The sequence below is a fragment of the Spermophilus citellus genome, assembly GCF_964194105.1.
Source record: "Spermophilus citellus genome assembly, chromosome: X".
NCBI lineage: Eukaryota > Metazoa > Chordata > Mammalia > Rodentia > Sciuridae > Spermophilus > Spermophilus citellus.
In genome coordinates, this window is record NC_138190.1 from 6,443,927 (window position 1) to 6,461,822 (window position 17,896).

The 17,896-nt window shown below is 36.0% G+C and overlaps 1 protein-coding gene across 3 annotated transcripts in view; it reads right to left on the bottom strand.

The window, feature by feature from the left end:
* The window catches only part of ARHGAP6 (Rho GTPase activating protein 6), a 471,152-nt gene that overhangs the window by 63,447 nt on the left and 389,809 nt on the right, over positions 1-17,896 (bottom strand). The window lies entirely within an intron of this gene.

Sequence of the window (17,896 nt, forward strand, 5' to 3'; positions counted from 1 at the left end):
CTCAAAAACACACAAAAAAATCAGTAAATGGGCAAAGAACTAAACAGACAGTTCTCAAAAAAAGTACAGATAGGCATCAAATGTGTGAAGTTATGTTCAACAACTTTTAGCCATAAGGGAAATGCAAATCAAAACTACTCTGAGGGGCTGAGTAGAGGTGAGTGCTGTGGTACAGCACTCACCAAGCATGTATGAGGCACTGGATTCAATCCTCAGCACCACATAAATAATGATAATAAAGGTATTGTGTCCATCTACAACTAAAAATATTCTTTAAAAAACTACACTGAGATTTCATCTTATTCTAGTTAGAATGGTAATCATCAAGAATACAAATAATAATAAATGCTAGAGAGAACATAGGAAAAAAGGAACACTCTTACAACTGTTGGTGGAATGTAAATTAGTGCAACCACTATGGAAATTAGTATGAAGTTCCTCAAAAGACTAGAAATGGAACTACCCTATTATCCAGTCATACCACTTCTTGATATTTTTTAGAAAGAATTTAAGGCAGCATAGTATAGAGAAAGATGCTTATTGGAGCACAATTCACAATTGCCAAGCTAAGGAATAAGCCTACATGGTCAACAGAAAAATGGATTAAAAATTTTTGTGTATATATATATATATATATATATATATATATATATATATATAGAGAGAGAGAGAGAGAGAGAGAGAGAGAGAGAGACACAAAGGAGCTTCACTCAGCCATAAAGAAGTATGAAATTTTATTTCCTGTAAATGGGTGGAATTAGAGAACATCATGCTAAGTGAAATAGCCAGACTCAAAAACTCAAAGGTCAAATTGTCTATCTCAAATATGGAAGCTAGAAAGAGAAAAAAAAAGAAATAAAAATGAATCTTATGATAGTAGAAGGTTCACCAATAGAGTAGAGGAAGGAGATTGAGAGGGAGGGAGGAGAGAGAGCATGGGGAAGTTCTGGGGAATGAAATACACCAAATTATATTATGTCTGTGTATGAATCATATATATTATATATATATATGTGTGTGTGTGTATTTTAAATAATAATGATAATGATGACAGAGGGGAGATTGATAGGGTAAAGCAAGTGGATTTGGGGAGGGAGCAGGGGAAGGGAAGGGAAGGTACTGGGGAATGAGATTGATCAAATTATGTACATGTACAAGTATGGTATAACAAATCCCACTATTACATACAACTATAATGCACCAATAAAATAAGGACTAAAAAAGAAAATGTGGTATATATACAGAATGGGGTTTATTCTGTTTAAAGAATAACTATGTCATTTGCAGGAAAACAAATAGAAGTGGAGAGCATCATGGTAGGCAAAATAAGCCAGACTCAGAAAGTCAAAGGTCATGTTTTCTGTCATGTGTAGAAGCTAAAGAGAGAGAAAAAGATAGGTTTCATGAAAATAGAAGGAAGACCTCTAGGCAGAAAGGGGGCCGGGGGAGGGAAAAGAGGAGGACAAGGGGAAGTACTGGGAAATTAAATTGTTCAAATAATGTTATGTGCATGTACAAATATGCCACAATGAAATCCACTATTCTGTATAATTATTATGTACCAATTAAAAAAAACCTTAAAAACAACCTCTTTCTCTCAAGCACCAGATGTATTCAAGCATAGTTTGGAAACTCATTAGCTAAGCATGCAGGAAAATGGAGGCCTGCAGTTTTCTTTTTTTCTTTTTTTTTTTTTTTTAAGAGAGAGTGAGAGAGGAGAGAGAGAGAGAGAGAGAGAGAGAGAGAGAGAGAGAATTTTTAATATTTATTTTTTAGTTCTCGGCGGACACAACATCTTTGTTGGTATGTGGTGCTGAGGATCGAACCCGGGCCGCACGCATGCCAGGCGAGCGCGCTACCACTTGAGCCACATCCCCAGCCCCAAGCCTGCAGTTTTCACTGAAGTGTTTTACAGAATTGTGAGCTCAACTTTATGGCAAGAAGAGTTGTGACTCATAAGCCAGTTTCTGACCTGGCTGATAGTGAAATAATCTATTCACAACTCCCTGACCTAAAGGGAAACACATGTCTATGCTGACATAAAACATTTATTATGGTTTCCACTTTGGTGGAACATGTTTCCTGGAAAGGGAGTGAAAAGTTAAAGGCCTCAACCAGATTTGTCTTTATGGTCCTGGTGATGGTTTCTAGGTGGCTGATTAGATTGTCTTAAGATTCCTCCTGAATCCTAGGTTCACTAAATTCCTTTTCTGCTTAAGTTGTTTGGATGGAGTATTTTTCATTTATATTCAAGAACACTAATTATTTAAAAATTATGTTTATTTAAATTCCCATACCCAATCCTGATAAACAAAATATGGTTATTAAAATAAAATGTAACATAGTTTACATATATATGTGTATATGCATGAGAAGTAGGTGAATATGTCTATACGGATATGAATTAGATAAACTATACAATCTGTGGACATCCTGTAAAAATGTTTATTAATGCGACATTTAACCTTGACTAAAACTAAAATTCATTATTTCTTCTCATTTACCCCCTCTTTTGAGGGCTTTGAAGCTGCAGATCTCTCAAAACTGAAGCAAGATAAAGACTAAACGAGATATTTTATTTCTAGTTTGGAAAGGAGGCTTGGTAAAGAAGTGGTAATATTATTAATGGCCCATGGCACTAGAGAGCAATTAATTGTGACTGCACTGCACATCTGGTGCTTTCCAGGGATTATTCTTATCCATGTATGTTAAACTAGTCTGTAAGTCCACACTGAAAAACAGATAGTGACTGAAAGGAGCAGGAGAGCCAATATCCCAATCAAAATCATGTCCCAGAAAAATATGGGCTGGACATAGGAATCATTAATCATTAATGCAATCACTACCCCTAGTACCTCTATTTTGAGTTGCTTGGTCCATATTCAAAGTCCATCCCAAAAAGTAGAAGAGAGAGTAGCTTTGACAGAAAGGGGCAGGTAGCCATCCTGGAAACAGAAAGCCATGTGACCACTACACTAAGAATTGACCTGGGATGAACACCAGAGATTTGGGAGGAGAGCCAAAGCAGGGATCTCTTCTCCATTGTAAAACAAGAATTCTTTAGGAATGTTGTATTATAGTACCTTAGCTTGGAAATATTATTAACATTGTAACCATTATCTGTGTAAATGTCATCTTCGTTCTAGAAAGTGGGCTCATCATGCATACCTGCATCCATCCATCCATCCATCCACCCAACGCTGCTTAAGGACACACTTTAGGTGAGACTAAGCTATATGCTATGAACCCAGATGAATGCACACTACCTCCGCATTTGAGAAACTCAAGAGTTCACTGTTAGAGATAGATATGTAGAAATTTAACTTAAAAAAAATTAAATGCTTCAGTGAAGATATTTACTAGGTGCAAAGACAAATAAGAAAAGGCTACCCTCAACTAAGCTTACAAAGGCTAATGTTTAGATCAGTTTTAAAGGATGAAAATACCCTTCCCAGGGACCTTTGATTTTTTTTTAATTGGATGATGAACCCCGGGCACTTAACCACTGAGCCACATTCCTACCCGATTTTTGTATTTTATTTAGAGCCAGGGTTTCAATGAGTTGCTTAGGGCCTTGATAATTTGCTGAGGCTGATTTTGAACTCGAGATCCTCCTGCCTCAGCCTCCCAAACCACAGGGGTTACAGGCATGTGCCATTGTGCCCAACAGGACCTTTGAATTTTGGTGGTGGTTTCCTCCAAAACTCACATGGCGACTACTTAGTTTAGGAAATTTTTTCTTCCTGATAATTCTAACCCTCAACATTTTATTCCTAGTAATTCAACCCTTTATCAACTATGCATTCCATTGGTGAAAACAAATAAGAAAATTGCAAATTCTGGACTGAATTGATAGTTCCTTAAGTGAGAACCAGGATTCAAGAGAGTGGCAAATAATAATTCTGGAAGAAATACTAAAATATGAAAAAAGTGGAAAATAATCAATGTATTCAAGCTTTAATTGGCCCCACCATTTAGTTAACTTTGGATTTCAATGTTTGTGTGTGTGTGTGCACACACACACACATATGGATGTCATCTTCAAGAAATCTTTCTAACTATAGATTGTTAGTTATTTAAACAAATCCATAAGCCATCAAAGTTTCTATATCTACTTTATCCTTAGCATCATAACTGACATGGAGTAAAGCAAGTAGGAACAAGGCGACTGGATCATTTGTCTTAGTATAAATCCTACTGAATTAAACATTCTTTCTTTATCCTGCTAGCACCTTGAGGGCTCAAATTTCCAAAAATCTGTTTCTAAAGTGTCTAAAATTCCCCAGGGAAGGAAATGTTTTATGGTATTTTTAAGCAACAGAGATGCCTCTCTTAGAGCTAAGGCTCCCCAAAGTACTTGTAAAATGTACTAATCCTCACAGTTTACATGTTGAAGTGGTGGTGAAATTAACAAAGCTGTGGTTAGAAAATGAGAACATTCTGTGTGTCTCTTACTGCTGTAATGAGAGTCAACTCTTCGAGGTCACCATGCTTCCAGCTCAATTAAACATTAAAATACTTTTTCTGTCTTCTTTAAACAATTTTGGCAGGGTGATGAGTTCTAACATTTTTCTATATCATATTCAGGAGAGAAAGGGAACCCTTTTGGACTCATGAATCTCAAAGCAAGGGTTCCTATTACAGAAAATCATTAAGGTATTTGATTTGTTGAGTGTGTCTCCTCATTATGTCAAAACGTGAGAAGCTGATCTCACGGTTTGGATGCCATGGGTTTAAAAGCTCAACCATGGTTTTTCCTTAACTAGGCATTCTTTGTAATCACTGCTTACTGCAACAACTGGTCATGATCAAATTATGCCCTAGAAGGATCTTTTTACTTGTTGTCATTTTTTCCACATTTAAGTTCTATGAGTTAAAAAAGGAGATAGCCTATCCTTTCAGACTCCTGAATTTGCATCTCTCATCACACAGTCCTTAAATGGAAAAGAAAACTTTTTAACTTAGTCTAGGTAGGCACTGTGTTTTCAGAGATAGAAGTTTCCAAATATCAGAACAGGAAAAAATGGCTTTCGGCAAGTCATTTCTTTAGGCTAAATTTCTTCCCTAGAGTATAAAGGAAAGAAAGTAGGTAAGAGAACAAAAAGATAAAAATCACTTATCTCAAAAAATGCTTGGGGGGCTGGGGATGTGGCTCAGCGGTAGAGTGCTCATCTAGCACATTCGAGGCCCTCGGTTTGATCCTCAGCACCACATAAGAATAAATAAAATAATATAATATAAAATAAATAAAATAAAGGCACTATGTTCAACTACAACTAAAAAATACATATTTAAAAAATACTTGGATTTTTAACTCAAGAAAATTAAGCCCTGAATTATGGAGTTCCATCATTACTTGTTTTAAATCTGAAGATCATAGTCCAAGTTAAAAAGGTAGTTACAGTTTGTGCACACAAAAACTGAGATAAACACTAATATTTGAGCCACAGGGTTAGAAGTTCATGCATAAATTGTTTTATAACAAAATATGATTAATAGCCAAGAACTAAATGAATGTTAGTTATTGTTAGTTTTAACAATGAAAATTTGTGAGGTAGTGCTACTCATTGATATTGGGGGAGTTCAATTTGTGGGACTTAAGTTGAAGGAGTACTTTTACTTTTTATTTCATACTGTTTGGATTGGTTTCAGTGAGCACAATTCTTTTATTTATAATAATGAATTAAAATAATTATTCAAAAGTGAAAAAAGGTAGAGTCAGACAATGGCATCTACTTTGGGAATGTGGGCGGATTTTTTATTTATATTTTTGTGGTGGTACTAGGGATTGAACCTAGGGGTGTTTAACCACTGAGCCACATTCCCAGCCCTTTGTATTTTGAGACAGGATTTTTTTTTTTACATTTTTTAGGGCCTCTCCAAGTAACTGAGGCTGGCTTTGAACTCATGATCCTCCTGCCTCAACCTCCCAAGTCACTGGGATTATAGGTGTACCCCACCACATCCTAACCTACTTTGTTTTGATGGTTATTGTTTTATTATGAACAAGTAAGAGGGTAATAAAATAACCTTGAACCAGAGACTTTAAAACTTGGTGACTCCTAGAAATTTCTGCCATTTGCTCCCATGAAAATAGTTCCCTCAGATTCAATAACCGGGAGATGATGCAATTGGATGAAAATGTTAGGCTCCTCATTCTTGACATATACATTCCTTGTTTTTTATTAAACTGAGCCATTTGAAATACTTCTAAATGATGTGAATACAATATATAAATGAATATGTGACATTTAAAATTTAACATATCTCATTTAGTTTCTAAAATATTTATTGAGCAGCAGGTATATGCAAGGCCCTCTGATGCCCACTGAAGCAGATAAAATAAGAATGGTTCTCCATCATTTCTTGCATACAATGGCAGAAGTTGACATTATGTATACCCACTGTTTCTAATGCAAATCCATCTCTATCTATACCCTGTTCTTCCTTGCTCTATCCTGTTAGGTGCTCACCTTCCATGCAGTCATGTATCCTAGGAGGAGTCCTCATCCTACCCTTGGGAAAGGACTCTTAGTTCAAGCCAATTCTGGTGATTTATCTTCCATTGTCACTGTTAATTTGAGCATTGCCAGGCATTACAATTTTGGGGAATAAAAAGGGAGGGAAGTCTACTGGGAGACAGTAGTACAAATGCTTTTCTATTCTTTTTTTTTCTTTTTTTGCTTTTCTATTCTTAAAAGATACTTTCTACAGAGTCAAGGTTCTTCTCTGCCTCTTGATGCTGCTGTAGGAACAATGATACCAGGGTTCACTGTAGTCATTCTGTACCAATAAGTGAAGTCAGCTAAAGAACAAGGTGACCCACTAAAAATAGCAGAAAGAAAATATGGAAAGCCACTGGATTAATGAGTCCTATAACTAGCCACTTTTAGTCCAGTTTCCATAATTTGCAGTAAAGACATTTTAAATAGCAGATGATCCAAAACTCTGCTGTGGGGTGTGTTCTTCTGCTTTTAGGTCCACCCCAGACACATCAGGTATCCAAAGGAAAGGCATCCATAGAAAATTTGAATTTGTGTGTGTTGGGTGGGATATAAGACAGGGAGTGCTATGGTTTAGATATGAGGTATCTCCTAAAAGTTTTTGTGTTAATGCAGGAATAATCAGAGGTGAACTTATTCAATTGTGAGAGCTGTAAACTAATCAGTACATCCTGGTTTGAATGGACTGACTTGATGGTAACTATATGCAGGTAATGTGTGGCTGGAGGAGGTGGGTCACTGGGGGCATGCCCTAGGAGGGTTATTCTTCCCTGTGGCCCCTTCCCCTCTTTCTCCCTCTCTTTGCCCCTTGGCACAGCCATGAGTTGAGCAGTGTTCGTCCACTGGGCTGTTCAGTACTAACGTGCTGCCTCATGTCAGGCCCAGAGAAACTAGAGTCAGTTATCTGTGCACTGAGATCTCTGAAATCATGAGCCTCAAATAAACTTTTCTTCCTCTAATTTGTTCTCAGTAGGTATACTGTTCACAGGGATGCAAAACTGACTGAGACAGGGAAGGGAAGAGAAGAGAGATCAAACTGGAAACAATTGCAAATCTGCAGAGTAAAGTCTTTTCAAATAAATATTGCTAACTTCTCAGTCATCAAACAAGATAGTAATAGTGGCTAATAATCAACACATAATGGAGGTTGGTTTATCATTAAAATAACTCACTGCACACCTGTATAACTATAGAGTTCATGATGGCATCAGTTGTTTAAACAACTCATAAAAACATAACTTTTCTTTCTTGATCAGCCACCAAAAGAACTTACTATTCTACTTTGAAAAATATTTGATTACATATAACTTAAGCACTGAAACATCTGAGAGCCATGGAGTTCTGATCATTAAAAAAGCACCCAATTATTACAAAATAAAGATAATGAAAAAAGTGAAACTGCATGGATAATAGCTATGAATCACTGTGTCAAATTAATAACACTTTCTTAAATCAGGGATTGGCAAGCCTATTCCACTAAGGTCCAGACAGTGAATATTTTCAGCTTTGTGAACCATATAATCTCTGCTGAAACTACTGAATTCTATAACTGTAGCACTAAACAAGTCACAGGCATTACAGAAACAAATAGACATGACTGGATGTTAATAAAACTTTGTAAAAACAAACAGTGGGCTGGGCTGCATTGTAGCTCAGTGGTAAAGTGCTTGCTTGACATATGTGAGACACTGGGTTCAATTGTCAGCACCACATATAAATAAATAAAAATAAAGTTCCACTGACAACTAAAAGAAGTATATTAAAAAGAAAAAAAAAAAAAACAATGGGCTGGATTTGGCCCATGAGCTATAGTTTGCCCACTTCTCTATCTTTAGTGAAGACTCCTTAAACTATTTTCTTAAACTGTTCTTCCAGAGCTTTCCATTTGTAAACAGTTTGTGAATTTCCACTAATCAAAATTTTAATTAATCTTGAGGATTTGATTTTACTTTTTATTTATTTATCTTTTATTTGTTCTTTTTAGATACGCATGACAGTAGAGTGTATTTTGACATATTGCACATACATGGAGTATAACTTATTCCAATCCTAATTGGAATCCCATTTGAGGGGTTGATTTTACATGATCTAGAAAACCTGCCCACTCAGGATTTAATTTCAATTAATCGTATTTGCTTTCATTTTACCCCAGGTCAGGGAAGCAAAAATGGAAGGTCTTGCTTAAATTTCAAGGATGGAGTATTTCTTGTAATTATCAAGTTTGCTTTGTCATGATCCCAACAGAGAACAGTGCAGTCTTGAAATCTTTGAAAGGTGCCAAAATATTTCAGAGACTGCAGTAATAGAAGTTTTGGTCAAGATACCAAGGTCTTGTGCAATATTGTTTGCTGCTCCATCAAAGATATATGAATAAGTATAAATGTAACCAGTATAGGGACAAGACTGCAGGTAGAAAACTATATCTGAGAACATAAAGGAGTCCATTAGTGAATACCAAGGCATAAAACACATGGCTTATAGAATCATGCACCTGCTTGGCATCAGCACTGAATCACACAGCATCACACATTTGATAACTGTATATAGGAATTATCCTGACCTGTTAAGGAGAGAATCCAGGAAGAAAACTACAAAGGCACCTTCAGAAAAATCTCCATGATTATTGACTTTTATTGTCATGATTTGATGAGGCAGCTTCTATCTACAAGGGTTGCCAGAGGTAACTGGAACACATCATATCAACTGCTCTTTTCATATAATTGATGTATTTGTATTTTATTCATCAACTGACTTGGAATTCCTTGAAGATATGGGCTACTTTGACATGGTGATGTATCCTCCATTGCACGTATAACTGAAAACTCCACATACCTATCTCCTCTGGGCTGTATATCTAGCTTGGTATTTCTAAAGAGAGCAGTGGAGCAATGTAGGAAGTTCTCTGTGGGTCACTCTTATGGTTTTATTTTTCATAATAAAATTTCTAATTTTAGTCACAGAATAAGGAAATATGAATTTCACAATGATGAAAGTACAGATTAGAAACATAAAAAGTGAGGTGCAGTTTATGAAGCTAATGACATAACCCATTAATAAGGAAAATTTGTCCACTATATTTTCCTATTTGATAAAGGTGAATTTTTATGTAAATTTTTAATTTATATATGACAGCAAAATGCATTAAAATTCTTATTACATACGTAGAGCATAATTTTTCATATCTCTAGTTGTATACATTGTATATTCACACCAATTTGTGTTATCATCATATTCTACCATCCTTAATATCGTTTGGCTTTTGATAGAGTGGCATTAGATGCTTGGGGTATGTTCTAGCCTTATATTCATTTCCATGGTCCTACAGAACCAGAACATCCGATCTATCTTACCAAGGCCCTGAGATCCATAACAAAGAAGAACTAAAAGTTTTCCATACTGACATTTCTGTAGTTTTCTTCTTAATTGTCTTTTCCCCATTCCATTTGCCTTCTAAAACTGGGTTATCAAACTAAGGGTCAGGTCATAACCTATTAATTAACCAAGAAAATTTAGTGGGTCATAACTAGTGCATTTTAGAAAATGAAATAGAATGGAGCAAAAGAGGATAGGACAGAATATTGTAGAGAATATCAACATGAATCTCTGATAAAGATCAGCATGGTTTGGTTCATATTTTTCTGTCCCAAGACATAAAATATATTTCTCACTGTAGATTATGTACAAAAAGCTTTAAACCTGCTGTTCTAAGATACATAAACTTGAGTCTGTACTGCTTCCTCAGAACAGGCTGCCAGAAAATGATTTCTTCTTTTATATAAAATAGTATTACAAATAGTTTTGATAGTGAGATCAGTATACAAAAAGAACTTTGGGAGGCTTTAAAAAATTCCAGCAATGGAATAGGCTTCTGTGGTTGAAGATGACTCTGGTGGCTTAGGATGTGATGAATAGAATGAAAAGATACTCTGAACTAAGGAAAGCAAGTAGGAGTTTATGGTTATAATTAAGATGAGATATAATGGAGTGACAGAGAGTTGAGGGCAGATATATGACAATGTGATATGGTGATAATGATGATGAATATGATAAAGAAGAACTTCTGTGATTAGTGTATGACAGTAGATGTTTTAAGCTCATTTGGTTATTATTTCATTTAAGTTTCATATTTACCTATGCTATTATCAATCAAAGTTGGAAACAGCATGGGATGCAGCAGGAGGAAAGTGTTAAGGCTGTTTTAAAATAATTACTAGAGGCACTAGGAGAAATGAGAGAAAGATGATCGATGCTTCTCAGAGAGACAGAAAAGAGAAAAAAGGCTCATAACCTAATAAGCATATGGATGCATTCATTGACTTCTCAAAGATTTGCTGAGGACCAGTGGTCTATTGAGCAATATGCCAGACAATTCAAGTGCAAAAACAAATACTGGCCCTACAGTCCTCTTTGGGAGAATCAAGAAAAGGTGATTGGGAATACAAAGAAAGTACAAGTAGCTCCCATAGCAGAGACCTTTGTTGAAGGACTCTAAGCCTAGTGCTTTAATTAATCCTTTACCATCCTGTTTGGTGGTATTTGCTTCTTTTGGGCACACCTTTGTGGATTCTAGCCCAGGTTTTAACTTCTGTACACAAAATCTTCAATGAATAGATCTAATACATGGCCTTTTCAACTGGACATCATTAGCAAGAGTATCACAGCAATAGGGCAGTTATAGTTTCTATCTAGTGCTAGCTCAATTCCATTTCCTACCAGGTCATTCTTATTTTCTAAATCAACATTTAAATCACAAACTAAAGACAACTGCAGTGTTGGTCTACCAAGAATATAATATTTTTATTTCATTGAGTTGTTTACTTGGCTTTTACATTGCCTAAGGAATAATGGTGAGGGGACACTTTATAAGGAAGTCATATAATTGAGCAATTTTGAGGTATCAGGGTACTCTTATGAGACTATTATCCACAATTTCTGAATCCATTAGCTATTCCTCATTCCATTATATTTTTTTTTCAAAATACATAAACAAAATTTTCTCAATTGTGATATAAAAAATTAACTGAAGCCAGAGATGAAAAAATATTACTAAATAAAATGAATACGCCTGATCTCTTTGGAACCATTCTGTTTTAAACACTTGTTTATGACATAGGCCATAATCAGTTACTTCCTTTCATTTTACCTAAGACTAGACATCAGCATTTTTTTTCCTATACAGGGCCAAAAAGCAAACTTTTTTTTTTATATGTTCTGTTAGTTATACAGGACAGTAGAATCCATTTTGACATAATTATAAGATCATGGACTATATCTTGTTTTAATTCAGTCCCCAGTACCTCTCTTTCTCCTTCCCTCCTCCACTCTCTGTTCCCTTCCTCTATTAACCTTTCTGCCATTTACTTAAAATTATGTTTAAAATTAATTTCTTGTGGATACACATGATGGTGAGATTCACTGTAGTATATTCATATATATATATACATAGGAAAAATTATGTCAGATTCAAACCTTTGAAACACTGTCACAACTTACTCTACTGTGATATGTGTGAAAGTAGGCATAGATGATATATAAATGAATGAGCATGACTGTGTTCCAGTAATACTTTATTTATAAAACATGGGTAAGCTGGGCTTGTTCACTAACCCCTGCTTTGAGCCATTTGTGTTAAAATGTTATCAAAGTAATATTCATTGAGCCCAACATATAACCTAATATATAAAATGATTCCTATATTTGTTTCCTGCTTCTATTACTAAGGATTGTACTGTTACAGATTAGACGCTCTGATCCAAGAACCTCTGCCATGAGCATGTATTTGAACAATCAGAAAGAGTCCCTGGTTGCCTCCATGGGGCAATTTCAGGCTCAAAAGGGGTACCAAATTAAACTTATCAGTCATCTTATTGGGTTTATATAAGTCTTATTAGTTATCGAGTCTCTGCATGATCTTTCTGAGTGAATTTAGAGGAGGGAAGAGTCAAAAGAGGCAAGAAGTCTGGGTCCCAAGCAAGTTTAAGAAGCCGTCCATTCTCACCCACACCCATGGCCAACCTGTACTGGATGGTGCTTGAATAAAAAAGATACTTTTATAGTGTTAATACATTGAGTGGTTAGTCTACCCCAATCAATACAAGTGTATATCTGTGAGACATGCTCTGAGAAGTGGAATTGTTGGGCCATTGAAAACTTAGACAACATTGTCAAATTGCCTTGTAAGTTGTTTCAACAATTTATTTTTATTTATACATATTTTTTGGTACCAGGGATTGAACTCAGGAGTACTTAATCACTGAGCCACATCCCTATCCCTTTTAATATATGTTTTATTTTGAGAGTGGGTATTGCTAAGTTAATTAGGGCTTCACCAAATTGCTGAGTCTGGCTTTGAACTTGTGGTCCTCCTTCCTCAGCCTCCTGAGCTGCTGGGATTACAGGCATGCACCACCATCCCGGCTGTTTCAACAATTTATACTTCTACTGATAGTATATGAGAATGTCTATTTTCCATTAAAATATATTATCCAATTTTTGTAAGTATCTGTCTTTTTATTTGGTAGTATTGGGGATTGAACCCAGGACCTCATATGCCAGGTAAGCACTCTACCACTGAACTACACTCCCATCTCATATTATCCAATTTTTGGATCCATTATAATCTAAAGAAAAAAAAAACTCCTTGGTGTTCAGCTTGTATTTATTTTCCCTCCCTCCCTCCCTTTCTTTCTTTTTTCTTTCTGCAGAGGGGGAGGTCTGGGTATTGAACCCAGGGCCTCACAAAGACTAGGCAAGCACTGGGCCACTGAGCTACATTCCCAGCCATAGGTTTTATTTCTTCAATGTATGTGAGAGTGAGCAACTTTCCAAATATCTGTACACTATTTGCATTTTACTTTCTGTGAGCTGCTTATAATTTGTCCACATTTTGGTTAGATTTTTTTCCTTTTAATTTTAAATTGTATTAGAGCCCATATAGTAAAGAAGTCAGCATTTAGTCTGACAAATGTGCTATAAAACTTTATTTACATATTTGTTATGGAGATGATTGTATTTTTCTTTTATGTAGAGAAATTCATATTTCTATGTTTTCTGGGTACTACCTTCCTAATACACACACACATACACACACACACACACGTGTGTGTATGTGTGTGTATGTGTATGTGTGTGTATGTATATCCAGTTATATTTTCCTTTTCAATTTTTAATCTTCAAATATTTCCTTAACATGAATTTATTCTAATGTGAGGAGTAAGGTCACAATCCACCTTTCCCTCCTCAATAGTTATCTCTTTATCTCAAATATAATAATCTACATTTTTCTCCTGATAAGAAATACCATGTTTATTTATCATGTAATAAATTCTAATGTTCATTTGGTTCATTTTGGAACTTTATTGAATCCCATTGATTTACCTATCTATTGTGAAGCAGTATAATACTCTTAATTTCTTTAGTTTTATGACATATTTTAGTAAATTGACAGGAATAATGTCTCTTGTTCTTTTTTAAAATCAGATTTCCCTTGATTTGACTACCTCCATATAATTATTCACTACGATGATGTTCAAATAAATTAGTGAAATTCTAAAAAAAATTCTGTTGGAGCAATTTTTGGAATCACATTCAGTTTATAGATAATTGATGACATAACTTTATCTTTATATCAATATTTATATATTGATTCTTATTTAAGAGAAATACATCTTTTATATTTATTTCTAACTGCCCTAAAACACCATATAATCCAATTTAGACCATTTGGTCTGGGATTATAATCATTCCCTTGGATATCATAATAGTTTCCTATCAGTGCTATAACAAATGACCACAGACTTAGTGACAAATTAAGTATCTTACAGTTCTGGAAGTAGAAGTCTAAAGTGAGTTTTAATGGGCTAAAACTAAGGTGTCAGCAGGACTCTTTTCCTTTGTGGAGGCTCTAGATCTTCCTACATTTAGAAGCTACCCTCATTCCTTAGCTTTTGGCCCCTTCCTTTATCTTCAAAGCCAACATATTGCATCTCTCTGGCCATAATCATAATACATAATCACATCATTGTCTGAACACAGTTAGTATAGTCTCTCCATTTTAACTACCCACATGACTATTTTGGGTCTTCTCAGAAAATCCAGGATATTTTCCTACATCAAGGGCCTTAATTTATCACATTTGCAAAGTTTCTTTTGGCATGTGAGGTAACTTCACAGGTTCCAGGAATTACAATGTCAATATCTTTGAGGGGTCATTATTTTGCCAATCACAGATACTCTCTCAATTATCTGGCCCTCTTTACCTTTGTTAAATTCAATTAGAAAATCCTAACCAGAGGAGATTTGGATTAACTAAGACTAAGGAATTTAAAGTACAGGATGGCATGTTTTCTTTTAATTGTGCTTAGCTGCCAGGGTATTTATTTTGCATTTTAGATGTCCAGCTATAAGACAGATGGACCTTTTGTCTGCCCCACAATTCTGCAACATTGCTGTTCAATAGACCCTATCTCTTCCACTCCTCTTCTCTTTTCTCAAACCTCCAGGACATCTTCCCCATTCTCAACCCTAATGCATGAAGCTATTTCCTATTTGGCTGGCAGTGGAGAAACAATATGGAATTGAATTCTACATACTCTCCTACCATCTTTTTATTTCTGTTATAATATTTATTTATTTAGATTCTCGGGATTTAACCCAGGGATGCTTTACCACTGGGCTCCTTCCATAGTCCTTTTTTTTAAAAAAAATATTGGTTATTTTTAGTTATATATAACAGTAGAATCCATTTTGATATAATGATAAAAGCATGGAATATAATCTGTTCCAATTCAGTCCCCAGTACCTCTCCTTCCCCTCTGCTCCCCCACCCCCATTCCTTTCCTTCTACTCTACTGATTTACCATTTACCATAGTTTTTTAAAAAATAATTTCTTGTACATGTACATTATAGTGAGATTTCTGTGTACATATATGAATATACCACAGTGAATCTCATTATCTTTTTATTCACCTCCATCTGTGCCCATCTAACCAATGTCTACCTATTGTAGCACCACACAATGTCAAACTCTCCACTTGTGCTCTGGATGCCCCCCCCCCCCCCCGCAGTCCAATTTAGTAAATCACCAGGTGATTTACTTCCCAACCCCCTCCTAATCTTCAATTCTCCCCTCTCTCAGCCAAATACTGAGAGTTGATGGCTATGTTATTATATCATTCATCTGAGCCCTGGAAGCACAACATCTCACAAAAGAAGAGGGTTCTCCAAGTAGCTAGCCATATCTAAGTCTGTACCATTATCCTAAAGTGACAGTGAATAGAAATGTGAGCTTCAGTACGTTTCTATTTTCATTATATCCACTATCTTACCACGTGTGGTGTCATTTCTTTAGGTTCTAGGGGCTGGCTGCTGTGTTTATTTTTTTGGGAAAATTATTCACATAGTGATTGAAACTATTTATAACTTCCATTTGGGGGTTTGCCTGGGGGTCAAAAGTGGCCACACTCAAGCCCATAGTTGATGTCATCATAGCACTTGGCTATGGCCACATATTCAGAAGATCTTAGTAAATATTTCATGTCTAAAAACATCTGCCCCAAACAATAGCTTCAAAAACCCTTGGGTGGTGTCTAGGTTTTTCTACCAATCACACAATCCCTTCTTTCCTTCACAACTGAGAAAATGTATTTGTAAATCATTAAATCTTACTTTGATAGAAAATGTCAAAATATCCTTCCCAAGGCCTGGAATATCTTTGAGCATCTCAATAGTGTAAATCTTTCCCTGGAGGTGTCGGGAATCACATAGTCTCAGAAATAAGCAATGGAGACACAGCCTCCAGCAGAGAAGTTTTTATAAAATTATCTGTTTAGTAAAGTTTATTTATTTAGTGGATTCTTTTAAAAGCAATGAAAAAGAGAAACATAAAATTAACTGGATTTAAAAGCATAGCTACAAAAATATCTATTTCCTGATAGCTTATCTGATTTGCATTCAATACAGGTTTCAAAAACATTTCAAAGTCAACATTTCTATTTATTTATTTATTTTCATACTGGGGATTGAACCCAGGGGCACTTTACCACTAAGCTGCATCCCTAGTCTTAATTTTTTATTTTGAGATAGGATTTCACTAAGTTGCTTAGAGCTTTGCTAAATTGCTGAGGCTGGTCTCAAATTTTCAGTCCTCTTGCTGCAGCCTCCTGAGACTCTGGGATTATAGGCATGTGCCATCATACTTGACACATTTCTATTTTTTTAAGGAATGAAAAGAATGTCTGTATCAGGTGATACATGCCTTTAGTCCTAGCAACGTGGGAGGCTGAGGCAGGAGGATAACAAGTTTCAAGCCAGCCTCAGCAACTTAGCAAGAGCTTGTCTCAAACTAAACAATAAAAGGGCTGGGGATGTAGCTCAATGGTAAACTGCCCCTGGGTTCAGTCCTCAGCATATAAAAAAATAAAAACAAAAACAAAAGTCTATATTTATGGACAGGACTGTAGGGGAGAGGGTTTATAGCACCTTGTGAACTAAGTGGGAGTGGAGGGCAGATCTCACCTCTATCCTACAAGCAAATCAAGTCAAGGTAAGGCAGGAGGGTCTATCCTTGAGAAAAGAAGAGACATGGGTTGGCTGTCTCTAGTACATGGTTTTCACAACTGCACAAGTGATTTTCTTCTTATCTCTACTGAGGGCCTTTATGTAAGATTAGTGTGGAAAGATATAAAAGGGTAGGAATTTCCTTTCTGGAGGATCTGGCTGTGGTTGTGGGAGCAACAGAATGTGATAAAAGCAGCAAAGCACCTCGCAGTAACATGTGCATCTTGCCAGCCCCCCTAGGCTTCCTCCACTTGTCTTTTCTCCTCTAATTTGTTGTTAGATATTTTGGCCAGAGAAACAAAAATCTGACTAACATACTTATCAAGCTTGTGTGTGTGTGTGTGTGTGTGTGTGTGTGTGTGTGTGTGTGTGTATGAGAGAGAGAGAGAGAGAGAGAGAGAGAGAGAGAGAGAGAGAGAAAACAAGTTCCCAAAACCTGATCCTTAGACTCCTAAGCCAGCACTCTTTTCTTTAGGCACAACAGCCAAGAACACAGCACTGATAGCACTGTGGGTGATGGAATATGAGCATATGTGCATATGAAACATAGAGTTGCTCAACCTTGGTGCTTGGGTACTTGGGATCTGATAATTCTTAATGAGAGAGCCTGTCCTGTGTATTGTAGGGAATTTAGTAGCACCCCTGGACTCTACCCACTAGATGCCAGCAGTGCCTTTCCCCCAAGCTGTGACAACCAAATGTGTAGGCAGACATTAGCAGATGTTCTCTGAGGATGGGGGAAAAATCTTTCCTGGTTGTCAATCACATATCTATGAATGTCTGTATGTATACACATATATACACATAGACACATATATGTATGTGTCTATGTGTG